The sequence below is a fragment of the Mesoplodon bidens genome, assembly GCF_964165515.1.
Source record: "Mesoplodon bidens genome assembly, chromosome: 12".
Classification (NCBI taxonomy): Eukaryota; Metazoa; Chordata; class Mammalia; order Artiodactyla; family Ziphiidae; genus Mesoplodon; species Mesoplodon bidens.
Genome location: NC_138168.1, coordinates 33238394 through 33254457, shown reverse-complemented (window position 1 = coordinate 33254457; position 16064 = coordinate 33238394).

The following is a 16064-nucleotide window of genomic DNA, read 5'->3' as shown; positions in this document are numbered from 1 at the left end:
TTAAGGAACCTCCATACCGTTCTCCATAGAGGCTGTACCAATTCACATTCCCACCAGCAGTGCAAGAGTGTTCCCTTTTTTCCACACCCTCTCCAGCATTTATTGTTTCTAGATTTTTTGATGATGGCCATTCTGACTGGTGTGAGATCATATCTCATTGTAGTTTTGATTTGCATTTCTCTAATGAGTAAAGATGTTGAGCATCTTTCATGTGTTTGTTGGCAGTCTGTATATCTTCTGTGGAGAAATGTCTATTTAGGTCTTCTGCCCATTTTTGGATTGGGTTGTTTGTTTTTTTGTTATTGAGCTGCATGAGCTGCTTATAAATTTTGGAGATTAATCCTTTGTCAGTTGCTTCATTTGCAAATATTTTCTCCCATTCTGAGGGTTGTCTTTTGGTCTTGTTGATGGTTTCCTTGGCTGTGCAAAAACTTTTAAGTTTCATTAGGTCCCATGTGTTTATTTTTGTCTTTATTTACATTTCTCTAGGAGGTGGGTCCAAAAGGATCTTGCTGTGATTTATGTCATAGAGTGTTCTGCCTATGCTTTCCTCTAAGAGTTTGATAGTGTCTGGCCTTATATTTAGGTCTTTAATCCATTTTGAGCTTATTTTTGTGTATGGTGTTAGGGAATGATCAAATCTCATACTTTTACATGTCCCTGTCCAGTTTTCCCAGCAACACTTATTGAAGAGACTGTCCTTTCTCCACTGTACATTCCTGCCTCCTTTATCAAAGATAAGGTGACCATATGTCCGTGGGTTTAACTCTGGGCTTTCTATCCTGTTCCATTGATCTATCTTTCTGTTTTTGTGCCAGTACCATACTGTCTTGATTACTGTAGCTTTGTAGTATAGTCTGAAGTCAGGGAGCCTGATTCCTCCAGCTCCATTTTTCGTTCTCAAGATTGCTTTGGCTATTCGGGGTCTTTTGTGTTTCCATACACATTGTGAAATTTTTTGTTCTGGTTCTGTGAAAAATGCCAGTGTAGTTTGATAGGGATTGCATTGAATCTGTAGATTGCTTTGGGTAGTAGAGTCATTTTCACAATGTTGATTCTTCCAATCCAAGAACATGGTACATCTCTCCATCTATTTGTATCATCTTTAATTTCTTTCATCAGTGTCTTATAATTTTCTGCATACAGGTCTTTTGTCTCCTTAGGTAGGTTTATTCCTAGATATTTTATTCTTTTTGTTGCAATGGTAAATGGGAGTGTTTCCTTGATTTCACTTTCAGATTTTTCATCATTAGTATATAGGAATGCCAGAGATTTTCTGTGCATTAATTTTGTATCCTGCAACTTTACCAAATTCATTGATTAACTCTAGTAGTTTTCTGGTAGCATCTTTAGGATTCTCTATGTATAGTATCATGTCATCTGCAAACAGTGACAGCTTTACTTCTTCTTTTCCAATTTGGATTCCTTTTATTTCCTTTTCTTCTCTGATTGCTGTGGCTAAAACTTCCAAAACTAGGTTGAATAAGAGTGGTGAGAGTGGGCAACCTTGTCTTGTTCCTGATCTTAGTGGAAATGGTTTCAGTTTTTCACCATTGAGGACGATGCTGGCTGTGGGTTTGTCATATATGGCCTTTATTATGTTGAGGAAAGTTCCCTCTATGCCTACTTTCTGCAGGGTTTTTATCATAAATGGGTGTTGAATTTTGTCTTAAGCTTTCTCTGCATCTATTGAGATGATCATATGGTTTTTCTCCTTCAATTTGTTAATATGGTGTATCACGTTGATTGATTTGCGTATATTGAAGAATCCTTGCATTCCTGGAATAAACCCCACTTGATCATGGTGTATGATCCTTTTAATGTGCTGTTGGATTCTGTTTGCTAGTATTTTGTTGAGGATTTTTGCATCTATGTTCATCAGTGATATTGGCCTGTAGTTTTCTTTCTTTGTGACATCCTTGTCTGGTTTTGGTATCAAGGTGATGGTGGCCTCGTAGAATGAGTTTGGGAGTGTTCCTCCCTCTGCTATATTTTGGAAGAGTTTCAGAAGGATAGGTGTTAGCTCTTCTCTAAATGCTTGATAGAATTCGCCTGTGAAGCCATCTGGTCCTGGGCTTTTGTTTGTTGGAAGATTTTTTATCACAGTTTCAATTTCAGTGCTTGTGATTGGTCTGTTCATATTTTCTATTTCTTCCTGATTCAGTCTTGGCAGGTTGTGCATTTCTAAGAATTTGTCCATTTCTTCCAGGTTGTCCATTTTATTGGCATAGAGTTGCTTATAGTAATCTCTCATGATCTTTTGTATTTCTGCAGTGTCAGTTGTTACTTCTCCTTTTTCATTTCTAATTCTATTGATTTGAGTCTTCTCCCTTTTTTTCTTGATGAGTCTGGCTAATGGTTTATCAATTTTGTTTATCTTCTCAAAGAACCAGCTTTTAGTTTTATTGATCTTTGCTATCGTTTCCTTCATTTCTTTTTCATTTATTTCTGATCTGATTTTTATGATTTCTTTCCTTCTGCTAACTTTGGGATGTTTTTGTTCTTCTTTCTCTAATTGCTTTAGGTGCAAGGTTAGGTTGTTTATTCGAGATGTTTCCTGTTTCTTAAGGTGGGATTGTATTGCTATAAACTTCCCTCTTAGAACTGCTTTTGCTGCATCCCATAGGTTTTGGGTCGTCGTATCTCCATTGTCATTTGTTTCTAGGTATTTTTTAATTTCCCCTTTGATTTCTTCAGTGATCACTTCGTTATTAAGTAGTGTATTGTTTAGCCTCCATGTGTTTGTATTTTTTACAGCTCTTTTCCTGTAATTGATGTCTAGTCTCATAGCATTGTGGTCGGAAAAGATACTTGATACAATTTCAATTTTCTTAAATTTACCAAGGCTTGATTTGTGACCTAAGATATGATCTATCCTGGAGAATGTTCCATGAGCACTTGAGAAAAATGTGTATTTTGTTGTTTTTGGATGGAATGTCCTATAAATATCAATTAAGTCCATCTTGTTTAATGTATCATTTAAAGCTTGTGTTTCCTTATTTATTTTCATTTTGGATGATCTGTCCATTGGTGAAAGTGGGGTGTTAAAGTCCCCTACTATGAGTGTGTTACTGTCGATTTCTCCTTTAATGGCTGTTAGTATTTGCCTTATGTATTGAGGTGCTCCTATGTTTGGTGCATAAATATTTACAATTGTTATATCTTCTTCTTGGATCGATCCCTTGATCATTATGTAGTGTCCTTCTTTGTCTCTTCTAGTAGTCTTTATTTTAAAGTCTATTTTTCTGATATGAGAATTGCTACTCCAGCTTTCTTCTGGTTTCCATTTGCATGGAATATCTTTTTCCATCCCCTTACTTTCAGTCTGTATGTGTCTCTAGGTCTGAAGTGGGTCTCTTGTAGACAGCATATATATGGGTCTTGTTTTTGTATCCATTCAGCCAATCTGTATCTTTTGGTGGGAGCATTTAGTCCATTTACATTTAAGGTAATTATCGATATGTATGTTCCTATTCCCATTTTCTTAACTGGTTTGGGTTCGTTATTGTAGGTCTTTTACTTCTGTTGTGTTTCTTGCCTAGAGAAGTTCCTTTAGCATTTGTTGTAAAGCTGGTTTGGTGGTGCTGATCTCTCTCAGCTTTTTTTTTTTTTTTTTTTTTTTTTTTTCTTTTTGCGGTATGTGGGCCTCTCACTGTTGTGGCCTCTCCCACTGCGGAGCACAGGCTCCGGACGCACAGGCCCAGCGGCCATGGCTCACGGGCCCAGCCGCTCCGCGGCATATGGGATCTTCCCAGACCGGGGCACGAACCCGCCTCCCCTGCATCGGCAGGCGGACTCTCAACCACTGCGCCACCAGGGAAGCCCCTCTCTCAGCTTTTGCTTGTCTGTAAACGTTTTAATTTCTCCATCAAATCTGAATGAGATCCTTGCTGGGTAGAGTAATCTTGGTTGCAGGTTTTTCTCCTTCATCACTTTAATTATGTCCTGCCACTCCCTTCTGGCTTGTAGAGTTTCTGCTGAGAGATCAGCTGTTATCCTGATGGGGATTCTCTTGTGTGTTATTTGTTGTTTTTGCCTTGCTGCTTTTAATATGATTTCTTTGTGTTTAATTTTTGACAGTTTGATTAATATGTGTCTTGGCGTATTTCTCCTTGGATTTATTCTGTATGGGACTCTCTGTGCCTCCTGGACTTGATTAATTATTTCCTTTCCCATATTAGGGAAGTTTTCAACTATAATCTCTTCAAATATTTTCTCAGTCCCTTTCTTTTTCTCTTCTTCTTCTGGAACCCCTATAATTCGAATGTTGGTGCGTTTAATGTTGTCCCAGAGGTCTCTGAGACTCTCCTCTGTTCTTTTCATTCTTTTTTCTTTATTTTGCTCTGCAGCAGTTATTTCCACTATTTTATCTTCCACCTCACTTATCCTTTCTTCTGCCTCAGTTATTCTGCTATTGATCCCATCTAGAGTATTTTTTATTTCATGTATTATGTTTTTAATCAATGCTTGATTCATCTTTAGTTCTTCTAGGTCCTTGTTAACTGTTTCTTGCATTTTGTCTATTCTATTTCCAAGATTTTGGATCTGGGAAATAGAATCTTGGATCATCTTTACCATCATTATTCTGAATTCTTTTTCAGGTAGACTGCCTATTACCTCTTCATTTGTTAGATCTGGTGGATTTTTATCTTGCTCCTTCTCCTGCTGTGTGTTTTTCTGTCTTCTCATTTTTCTTATGTTACTGTGTTTGGGGTCTCCTTTTTGCAGGCTGCAGGTTCGTAGCTCCCGTTGTTTTTGGTGTCTGTCCCCAGTGGCTAAGGTTGGTTCAATGGGTTGTGTAGGCTTCCTGGTGGAGGGGACTAGTGCCTGTGTTCTGGTGGATGAGGCTGGATCTTGTCTTTCTGGTGGGCAGGTCCACGTCTGGTGGTGTGTTTTGGGGTGTCTGCGGACTTTTTATGATTTTAGGCCACCTCTCTGCTAATGGGTGGCGTTGTGTTCCTGTCTTGCTAATTGTTTGGCTTAGGGTGTCCAGCACTGTAGCTTGCTGGTCGTTGAGTGAAGCTGGGTGCTGGTGTTGAGATGGAGATCTCTGGAAGATTTTCGCCGTTTGATATTATGTGGAGCTGGGAGGTCTCTTGTGGACCAGTACCCCGAAGTTGGCTCTCCCACCTCAGAGGCACAGCACTGACTCCTGACTCCTCAATTTGGGATGATGTGTTGTCTATTCATGTATTCCACAGATGCAGGGTACATCAAGTTGATTGTGGAGCTTTAATCCGCTGCTTCTGAGGCTGCTGGGAGAGGTTTCCCTTTCTCTTCTTTGTTCTCACAGCTCCTGGGTCTCAGCTTTGGATTTGGCCCCGCCTCTGCGTGTAGGTCGCCGGAGGGCGTCTGTTCTTCGCTCAGACAGGACAGGGTTAAAGGAGCAGCCTCTTCGGGGACTCTGGCTCACTCAGGCTGGACGGAAGGGAGGGGCACGGAGTGCGGGGCGAGCCTGCAGCGGCAGAGGTCGGCGTGACGTTGCACCAGCCCGAGGCGCGCCGTGCGTTCTCTCAGGGAAGCCGCCCCTGGATCCCGGGACCCCGGCAGTGGCGGGCTGCACAGGCTCCCGGAAGGGCGGTGTGGGCAGTGACCTGTGCTCGCACACAGGCTTCTTGGCGGCGGCAGCAGCAGCCCCAGCGTCCCACGCCCGTCACTGGGCTCCGCGCTTTCAGTCGCGACTCGCGCCCGTCTGTGGAGCCCCTTTAAGCAGTGCTCTTAATCCCCTCTCCTCGCGCACCAGGAAACCAAGAGGGAAGAAAAAGTCTCTTGCCTCTTCGGCAGCTCGAGAGTTTTCCCGGACTCCCTCCCGGCTAGCTGTGGCACATTAGCCCCCTTCAGGCTGAGTTCTCGCCGCCAGCCCCAGTCCTCTCCCTGCGCTCTGACCGAAGCCCGAGCCTCAGCTTCCAGCGCTGCGCGCCCCGGCGGGCGAGCAGAGAAGCCTCTCGGGCTGGTGAGTGCCGCTCGGCACCAATCCTCTGTGTGGGGATCTCTCCGCTTTGCCCTACCCAGGTATGTGGGGTGTTTCTTGCCTTTTGGGAGGTCTGGGGTCTTCTGCCAGCGTTCAGTAGGTGTTCTGTAGGAGTTGTTCCACGTGTAGCTGTATTTCTGGTGTATCCGTGGGGAGGAAGGTGATCTCCGCGTCTTACTCTTCCGCCATCTTACCCGGAAGTCTCTAGGACTTAAGCTCTTATGCTCACATCTACATCCCAGGCTTCTGCTTTTTTTATTTTATTTATTTATTTATTTATTTATTTATTTATTTATTTATTTATTTATTTATTGGCTGTGTTGGGTCTTCATTGCTGAGTGCAGGCTTTCTCTAGTTGCGGCGAGCAGGGGCTACTCTACGTTGCGGTGCGCGGGCTTCTCATTGCAGTGGTTTCTCTTGCTGTGGAGCATGGGTTTTAGGTGCGTGGACTTCAGTAGTTGCAGCACGCAGGCTCAGTAGTTGCGGCATGCGGTCCCTAGAGCATGCGGGCTTCAGTAGTTGCAGCGTGTGGGCTCAGTAGTTGTGGTGCCTGGGCTTAATTGTTCCACAGCATGTGGGATCTTCCTGGACCAGGGATCGAACCCGTGTCCTCTGCATTGGCAGGTGGATCCTTAACCACTGTGCCACCAGGGAAATCCTGCTTCTGCTTTTTTAGATACTCTAGTCTGTACCATGTAAACCTAAGTAGGGATTTCAGCTATGAATTATCTTTAAGTAAACAAACACCAACCAAAAACAATTGTCCTAAAAGCATTTGCAACTTAGTCAGACTTTAATGCATTTCTGGAGAGAAGATGAAGGAGTGGTCTGAGTTCTAAAAGCACAAATAGCTAAAAGCAGAATAGCTCTTATCACGAATCTTACAACGTCCTTTGAGAACCCCACCGCTGGGGAATTTCATGGATCTTTCCCTCATCTAGTTTCAGGCCTTCTCCCTCTCTTTCTTCCTCCTCTCTTTGGCTCTTCACTCTCTCTCTCTTTGTTCCTCTCAGGAGCAATAACATCTCACCCCCTGTCCATGCAATCCAGCTTCTTCCTTCTGGAATATTCTGGCACGTTTGTCATCTAAGACTTAACAGCCTTGCTTATATCAGCTGGCCTCATCAATTTATTCTCCTGAACAGTGACACATTCCTACTTAGGGAGACTTCTGATTCAGTGATCCCTTTGCTTTCCCCCAACCCCTTCCCATAGGAGTTGGAAATAGTTCTTTTCTTTCTCTTCCTCTAGTTGGCACTGCTATTATTGCTTTGACTTACCAAAACAGTAATGCTACACTAGTTTTCACTTTTTCTGTTTCATATTCTTTTTTTTAATTGAAGTTATATTCGATTTACAATATTATATTAGTTTCATGTGTACAGCATAGTGATTCAGTATTTTTACAGATTATGCACCATTAAAAGTTATTACAAGATAATGGCTATAATTCCCTGTGCTGTACAATATTTCCTTGTTGCTTATCTATTTTATGAATAGTAGTTTGTGTCTGCTAATCCCATACTCCTAATTCATTCCTCCCCCTCCATTTGCAGCCACTAATTTGTTTTCTGTGTCTGTGAGTCTGTTTCTGTTTAGCATGTACATTCATTTGTATTATTTTTTAGATTCCACCTATAAGAGATATCATACAGTATTTGCCTTTCTCTGTCTGACTTATTTCACTAAGCATAATATTTTCTAGGTCCATCCATGTTGCTGCAAATGGCAGAATTTCATTCTTTTTTATGGCTAAAACATATCCCATATATAGATATATGGAATCCACTAGTGTCTGTTGAATGACACTTGGGTTGCTTCTATATCTTGGCTATTGTAAATAGTCCTTCTGTGACTATTGGGGTGCACGTATCTTTTTGAATTAGTGTTTTCGGTTTTTTCCAGATATATACCCAGAAGTGGAATTGATGGATTATATGATAATTCTATTTTTAGTTTTTTCAGGAATCTCCTTGCTGTTTTCCATAGTGGCTGCACCTATTTACATTCCCATCAACAGTGTACAAGGGTTCCCTTTTCTCCACATCCTCTCTAACATTTGTTATTTGTAGACTTTTTGATGATAGCCATTCTGACAGGTGTTAGGTGATAGCTCACTGTGGTTTTGATTTGCATTTCTCAAATAATTCACGATGTTGAACATCTTTTCATATGCCTGTTACCCATCTATAGGTCTTCTTTGGAAAAATGTCTATTTAGATCTTCTGCCCATTTTTTGATTGGGTTGTTTTTGATATAGAGTTGTATGAGCTATTTATGTATTTGGTATATTAATCTCTTATCGGTCATATAATTTGCAAATATTTTCCCCCATTCCATAAGTTTTCTTTTCATTTTGTCGATGGTTTCCTTTACTGTGAAAAAGCTTTTAAGTTTAATTAGGTCCCATTGGTTTGTTTCTACTTTTCTTTCTTTTGCCTTAGGAAATAGATCCAAAAAAAAATATTGCTCCGATTTATGTCAAAGAGTGCTCTATATATGTTCTTTTCTAGGAGCTTTATGGTTTCATGTCTTACATTTAGGTCTATGATCCATTTTGAGTTTATTTTTGTATAAGGTCTGGGAAAATATTCTACTTTTATTCTTTTACATGTAGCTGTCCAGTTTTCCCAGCACCACTTATTGAAGAGACTATCTTTTCTCCATTGTATATTCTTGCCTCCTTCATCTTAGATTAATTGGTCATAAGTGTAAAGGTTTATTTCTGGGCTCTCTATTCTGTTCCACTCATCTATGTGCCTATTTTCATGCCAGTACCATGCTGTTTTGATTACTGTATCTTTGTAGTATCGTCTGAAGTCTGGGAGGGTTATGCCTCTAGCTTTGTTCTTTTTTCCTCAAGATTGCTTTGTCAGTTTGGGGTCTTTTGTGGCTCCATATAAATTTTAGGATTATTTATTCTAGTGCTGTGAAAAATGTCATGGGTATTTTGATAGGGATCGCATTAAATCTATAGATTACTTTGGGTAGTATGGCCATTTTCACAGTATTAATTCTTCCAATCCAAGGCATGGGATATCTTTCCATTTATTTGTATTCTGTTTCATATTCTTACCTTTCTCTCTCCTATGGCTAACATCTTTAGTTCTCTTTTCCAGGCAGTCCTTAATGCTGGTCTCTGCTTCATTGTAACTATGTCACGCCTTTCTCAAAGTTGCAGATGGCTTCTCACTGTTTCACAGGTAATGTACATGATGGTCCTTCAAGGAAGTCTTCCTGCATTGAGAGAAAGAAGTATACACTATTTCCTCGTGTCCCTAGGCTGGCTGTGCTACAACTTCCCTACCCTTTCTAATTAAATCTCAATTATGCTCTTATTTTTGTTTCTTAACTGTCAAATTCATGTTACCTGAGTTTGTTTGTCTTTGCCCACCAAGAAGCAGACACCAAGATGGGATAAGTTTTGCCACATATGTTGGTGGAAATATCAGTGAAAGGTAAAGAAGAGGAAGGAGGAAAGCAGGGGAGACTTCTGAGCATGATGCAGGTCTCACACCTGTGCCTGGAGAGAGGGAAGGAAGGAGGACTGGCTATAAAGAATCTCAGACTGTAGCACAATTCTGAGAAAGTTTGACCAGGCTGTTGATGAGTCCTGGAGCCAAAGTTACATGTTAGAGGAGTCCCAGGTGTGCAGGACTGGGCCCACACTATTTCCCCAGCCATTCTTTGTCATTGGCTGAGTGTAGGCCTAGGGAAGTGTGGCCCCATTTAATGCAGTGGTGGATCTTTAGGCTGGCAGTGATATGGATTCCAGCAGTAGGACAGTTGAGTGCATTTTAATAGCCACCACAGTGAGCTTATTCAACATTTTTATTTCTATTCATATATTAATTTATTACTTGCCCATTATCTATATAAGTTACATATCTAACATCAGCAGAAAACCTTCAGAAGGTGAATATTATATGTCAAATAATTATGTAAAATAAGGAACCAAAATGATTTTATATACTAATTTTGAGAATAATTGTTTTCTTTTAGTGATTTGTGTTCTAAAATGGAGGATTTTTGCTTACTTCAAGAAAACCAAAAAATTTGAACAACATCCCTTTTAACTCAACCAAATGTTTATTATATTTTTAAAAAACTAAAATACTGAGATTTTATAACTTCTAAATATTCTTTAAAAGTTCTTTGCAAGGGCCAAGTATAATTGTTTTTAAAAATATCAATTGTATGAAAAATGAGTGATTGATTACAAAAGAGATAAAATGGGAATTCCCTGGCATTCCAGTGGTTAGGACTCCATGTTTTCATTGCCAAGGGCCCAGGTTCAGTCCCTGGTTGGGGAACTTAGATTCCGCAAGACTTGCAGCACGGCCAAAAAAACCCACAAAAAGCAAAAGAGAGAGAGAGAGAGAGAGAGAGAGAGAGATAAAAGGTGATAAAACTTACTATCAGCAGGGTAAGAACTACTTCACTTGTTAAAAAATTCATGCTGAAAAAAACTACTCACAGTAGTTTGAATATTGTTAGTTATATTTCTGAATGGAAAATTTTCAAATCAGCTGCTTATTATTCTACAACTTTCTAAAAGGGAATGAGATAAAAGAATACCTAGAAAACACAAACTCTGTGCCTTTAGTGATGGCTCTAACATGCATTGACATTAACTTTGTGTTGGAGACTGTTAAGTGTTTTAGATGAATGTCTTAATACTAGTAACACTTCATTCTTATTTTCAATTTACAGATGAAGAAAGTGAGGGTTAAAGAGGTTAAATAATTGCCTTGTGTCCCTTCATCATGGTGGCACTAGAAGTAGAACTTGTGATTATTAAATGCTAAAGGATTTACTTACCTACTACACTACCTTGCACTTCTAGTGAAGCTCCTGCTCAATTGGGCTAGCATTGTGTGAGCTGTGAAACCTCTTTCTGTTTCTATAGATAAAGGTAGAATTTCAAAACTCTTGTTGTTTATGAAACACCAGTTGTTTATGAAACACCTTTGCAAATTCGGTGATATCCTCAAAGTAGCCATACTTTTGTTCATTTAGGTTTTTTTTAACTGATATTTTTTAAAACTTAGCTTCGTTGGGGCTTCCCTGGTGGTGCAGTGGTTGAGAGTCCGCCTGCCGATGCAGGGGACACAGGTTCGTGCCCCAGTCCGGGAAGATCCCACATGCCGCGGAGCGGCTGGGCCCGTGAGCCATGGCCGCTGAGCCTACGTGTCCAGAGCCTGTGCTCCACAACAGGAGAGGCCACAGCAGTGAGAGGCCCGCCTACCGCAAAAATAAAAACAAAAAACTTAGCTTCATCTAAAGAAGTAATACTCAGGAAACTGATGTGCTCGTTATATTTTCTAATTCATAACAAATTAAATACACATAGTAAAGGTTACCCCCTTCTAAAGTGAAATCATATGCCAATAGACACACACACACCAGTGTTGGAGAAACACTGGCCTAAGACATAGACTGAAAGCAGGCTGAATGGCTGCTCTCTATCTCCTCTCACTGGTCTTGGCCTGCTGCATCTTACTACTGCAATGTTTACTTGGTATGTGTGTGTCCATACATTCATGTGTGAGTGTGCATCTGCTGTAGGGGGTGGGAAATAGTGTGATGGGGTAAAGTGGGGGCAGGGAAAAGGCTAAGAGATCATGTCTCCACTACAGCTTACCAAAAAATAGAAACATCCAGTCAGTTAGTCTCTATGGACTTACCTGTAGACTTTACCATGGACATTCCAAGGTGGAGGCAACCAAAGCTAGTCATTGGAGATAGTTATTGGGGCACAGAGACACTTGTAGAGCAGGCACGTGTTATACAGAGGGCAAGCTGTGTTGGGTAGTTGAGTACTCTTCCCACAGAGGCCCTCTTTTTGTCCAACCCTATGCCCCTGAGGGATCCCTTAGCAAAAGGATTGGCTTTGGAGCTTTGTCTCCAGTGTGCACTGACTTGAACAATGCTTTGAATGTGACCAGTAAATACTGGCCAAAAATATTATAATAAAAGACTTTTGAGCCTAAATCCTTGCTTCTAAAGATACTCAAGATGTACCAAGGCTCACACTGATATGTATTTATCACTGCCCTATTGGCAAAACCAAGAGAAGGATTTTAATAAAAGGTCAACTCAACATCAAATACATCAAAGACAAGGTTTTTTTTTTTTAAAATAACTTTATTAGGGGACTTTCCAAATACACACAATAATGGGAAGTGTAAGATAATAAACCTCCCTGTATCTGTCCCCCAGCTTCAAAAATTATCAATCATTTTTCATCTATTCTTCCTTCCATTTTTTTTTGCAGGATTACAAAATTCTTCAGTAGGTACCTCTGATGACATTTCTGTTTTACACATAATTGTTATGCCATTATCACATCTAACAATATTAAGAATAATTCATTTATAGTACCTAATGCTGGACTTAGTCTATAATCTGATTTTCCTGACTGTCCCAAGGGTTCTTTTCATAGGTGCTTTGGTCAAAAGAGAACACAAAGTCCACACATTGCATTTCATGATTATGATTCTTAAATCTCTTTCACTCTTTTATAATTGGTCCCCTGCTTTTCCATGCGATTGATTTGATAGAGAACCAAGGTCATTTTTCTTGTTGAGTGTTCAACGTTCTAAATTTGACTGATTGCTTCCTTGAGGTGGTTTTTAAACTTGATCCTTTGTCCCTTGTATTTCTTATTAGGTCTAGAGGCTTGATTAGATTCAGGCAAGAAGACCTTATAGTGGTTCTGGGTACTGATTTTGTCATATCATGGCACACATAATGTCTGGGTGTTGGATTTTGGGGTTTAGTTTTTTTCTTTTTCTTTCTTAGTTGCTCTCTCTCATTGGCAAGGTTCAAAATTATGCTACATTTATTTCCTTTTTCCAACCAGAAAAAAAAGTCAAGATCTACATAGACAAAATGACTAGGCAGAATACCAGTGGTTCTGAATCTCTTGGACAATCTGTATTTGAAGAAAGCTTCTCCTGCTTCGTACACAAAGGAGTTGACTGTACAAGGGAAAATGTATGAGATATGAACACTTAGGGATTACTGAATGTGAAATTACAAAAAACACATCACTAATTACTATATTTAGAAGCTAAACTATAAAAATCAGGTTGAAAATAACTGAAATGTAATGAGTCATTTGCTAATTATTTAGCTTATGGATTTCCAATGCCATTTGCTTCTAGCTCTTTTCTTCTTCCTTAGGGAATTTTTGGTGGCACTGCTTCTTAACACCTCCAGAAACTATTGTATGCTGATAACTGACCATAAATTGTACATGTGGAGAGACACATAAGAGATTATGACTCAGCATCCATGCTGTGTTATTGACTGAGATAAACCATGAGTGGATTGTACCACAGTTGAGGACTTTCAGAGCAGAAAGTAGTTAGAATTCTGCTGACTAATCAGTATGCTATCTATTGCTTGGTAGAGAATTAGAAACGTAAATCAAGAAGGTGAATATGCCCCTTGAAGAGAGACAGAGTATCACCATGCTTCTCAGGTGCTAGACGTGTTCAGTTATGGGTCCAGCCCATGGGTTTGCAGCCATAACTGTACCTGGGCAGCTTTTAAACTTACTGATGCCTGGACTCTACCCCAGAACTGAGTCTGGGTCTCTGAGGGTGGGTTCCAGACATTGGTATTTTGAAAAATCTCTTTAGGTGATTCTAATATGCAGCCAGGGCTGAAACTCTTCAATCTAGCCAGCAAACAAGAGGTACCATTTATAGGTCTTACTCTGTGCAAAAGACTGCGCTGGAAATCTCTTGCACATATGGAAAATGATGCTTGGAGAGATGTTATTCACTCACTGTTTTGCTACAAAGAGTTTCACACTCATTCTATCTGGATTCAGAACTATGTGTTTTGAAATATTTTTGAAAGTGACCAGAAGTATGAAATGAAATTTATATCATAACTTAGGAACACAGAAGATAATGAAACAAGTTCAACAAATAATCTTATTAAGTGTGATGCACTTTAATATTTTTTATTTTAATTAAAAAATACTAGTCAAAACCTACTAAAATGATTTCATGACCTGCAGTTTGAAACACTCTTATAAACCATGACAGTGCAGATTTCCTTTCAGTTCCAAACACATGGCAAAATCTTTTCCCCCTCAATCCTGCTCATATTTTCTCTTCTTACCTGGAAAACCATTATTTTTTTTCTCTGCATTTTTAAAAGGCCATCAGGTTGTTTCCTGGCTGAAAAGCATTTCCCAGACTACTTCAGCTCATTGTGTCTCTTATTTCAGTGCCTATAGCTAACACGCAGAGCTCATCACACTTTTTTTTTTTTACACTAAATCATGTGATATACTGTGATGCTCTGTAATTGTCCTATATCTTAGATGGTTATGTCTCCTTGATTAAATTTAACCGTTCTGAGGGCAGTGATTATGTTGCATGCTTTTGCTTCTATACTTTTCAAGATGCCTAGCACAGAGCAGGGCAGATCACAAAAGCTAAACGCTGTCCTGTGACCCTAGGCAAGTCAATCTCTTACGTTTTATTTCTTCCTCCTTAAAACGAAGGGGGCTGTTTTAGGTTAATCCTAAAGTTTCCTCCAGGTTTTTAAGTCTATTTGTGTATAATATCTATGAACTTCTTCTATAAATACAGAAGTGAAGAATACATTAAACATTTTTATGAGCAACCAAAGGAAAGTTCTCGTGTGGGAAGAAAAAAGGCTGAAATTATTTGGCAGTTTTGGTAGGCAAAATATAAACTCCTCTGTGCTATCTCTGAAAAGAAAAAGAAGAACTTACTGGAGTTTGGAAATGGAATTGGGCCCTGGGTCATTTGGATTCTGATATGTGATTATTCACAGGCCGCATTTCTTTTTCAAGTTGAATGAATATATGGGTAGCAAGAAATATCCATGGGCTCTTTATATTATTATGAATTGATCACATAATAACACAAGAATTAACAATGAATGTGGGGTTGTGGGAGGCGTGTGGAGGAAGAGGTAGCATGATTTAGGGAAAAAATTATTGAATACAATTACAGTTTAGGTATTGTTTGTTTGCAAGTGGTTTGTTAACATCACTGAGGCTCTTCTGAGTGGCTTCTGAGGTGAAAGGATGTGGCTGGCTGGGTCAGTTACTTGCATTCTTCTGAACCAGAGGCTATAGGCAGAGTAGCCAGAGAGATAGGTGCTGCGTGTATGTGTGTGTGTTAGGGAATGGGAGGTGTGGGGAATAGGCCAACTATGGACTTTACCTGCTTATTATTATACCAATTATACCAATCCATGGTTATAATGGTTAGTTCAGAGATGGGCATAGGATCTAAGCAAGTCCAATGAGACTCATTCCTTGGCCTGCTTTCTTGTTAATGGGACCAATTGCTAAGGAGGTGGGAGGAGGGGGAAAACCTGCGGCTGTAGGTCTAGGCCCTGATTAGAGAAAATAAAGCCAGTGCAATGAAAGCACAACCACGATATGAAGAGAAACAGAGTCCTAACACTTTTTGAGCACCTGGAGAAAAGCAAGGATTTTTTTTTTTTTACCTTTTTTTTAAAAAAAGCAACATTTTATTAATTTATTTAATATCTTTATTGGAATATAATTGCTTTACAATGTTGTGTTAGTTTCTGTTGTACAACAAAGTGAATCAGCTATACATATACATATATCCCCATATCCCCTCCCTCTTGCATCTCCCTTCCATCCTCCCTATCCCACCCCTCTAGAAAATCAAGGATTTTGAAAAGCATTTTTTTTTTTCTGCCAGTTCTACTCTTGGGGTTTATAAGCATATGAGTCAATACATTACAACCTCCTTTGCTGTAGGCTTTCAAAAGTCAGTTTGAGTAGGGTATCTATTACATCCAACTATCCTGACTACACAGGAGTTTATCATAAAACCAGTATAGCTTCACTCTTGCTCACTGCTAACCTCCTCTCTCATCTTATCCTTTGGTGAAACAGGGCCATGTCTCCTGCTTTTATAGAGCCCAACATTCGTTTCCTCTCCATCTGGTAAGAAAGGTTTCTCCAACCTTCTGCGCATGGTCTTCCAGGTGTCTTCCTCCACAAGTTAACATGTGCTTGTTTCACAACAGCAAGTGGCAGGAGAGGAAAAAACCGAGGTCC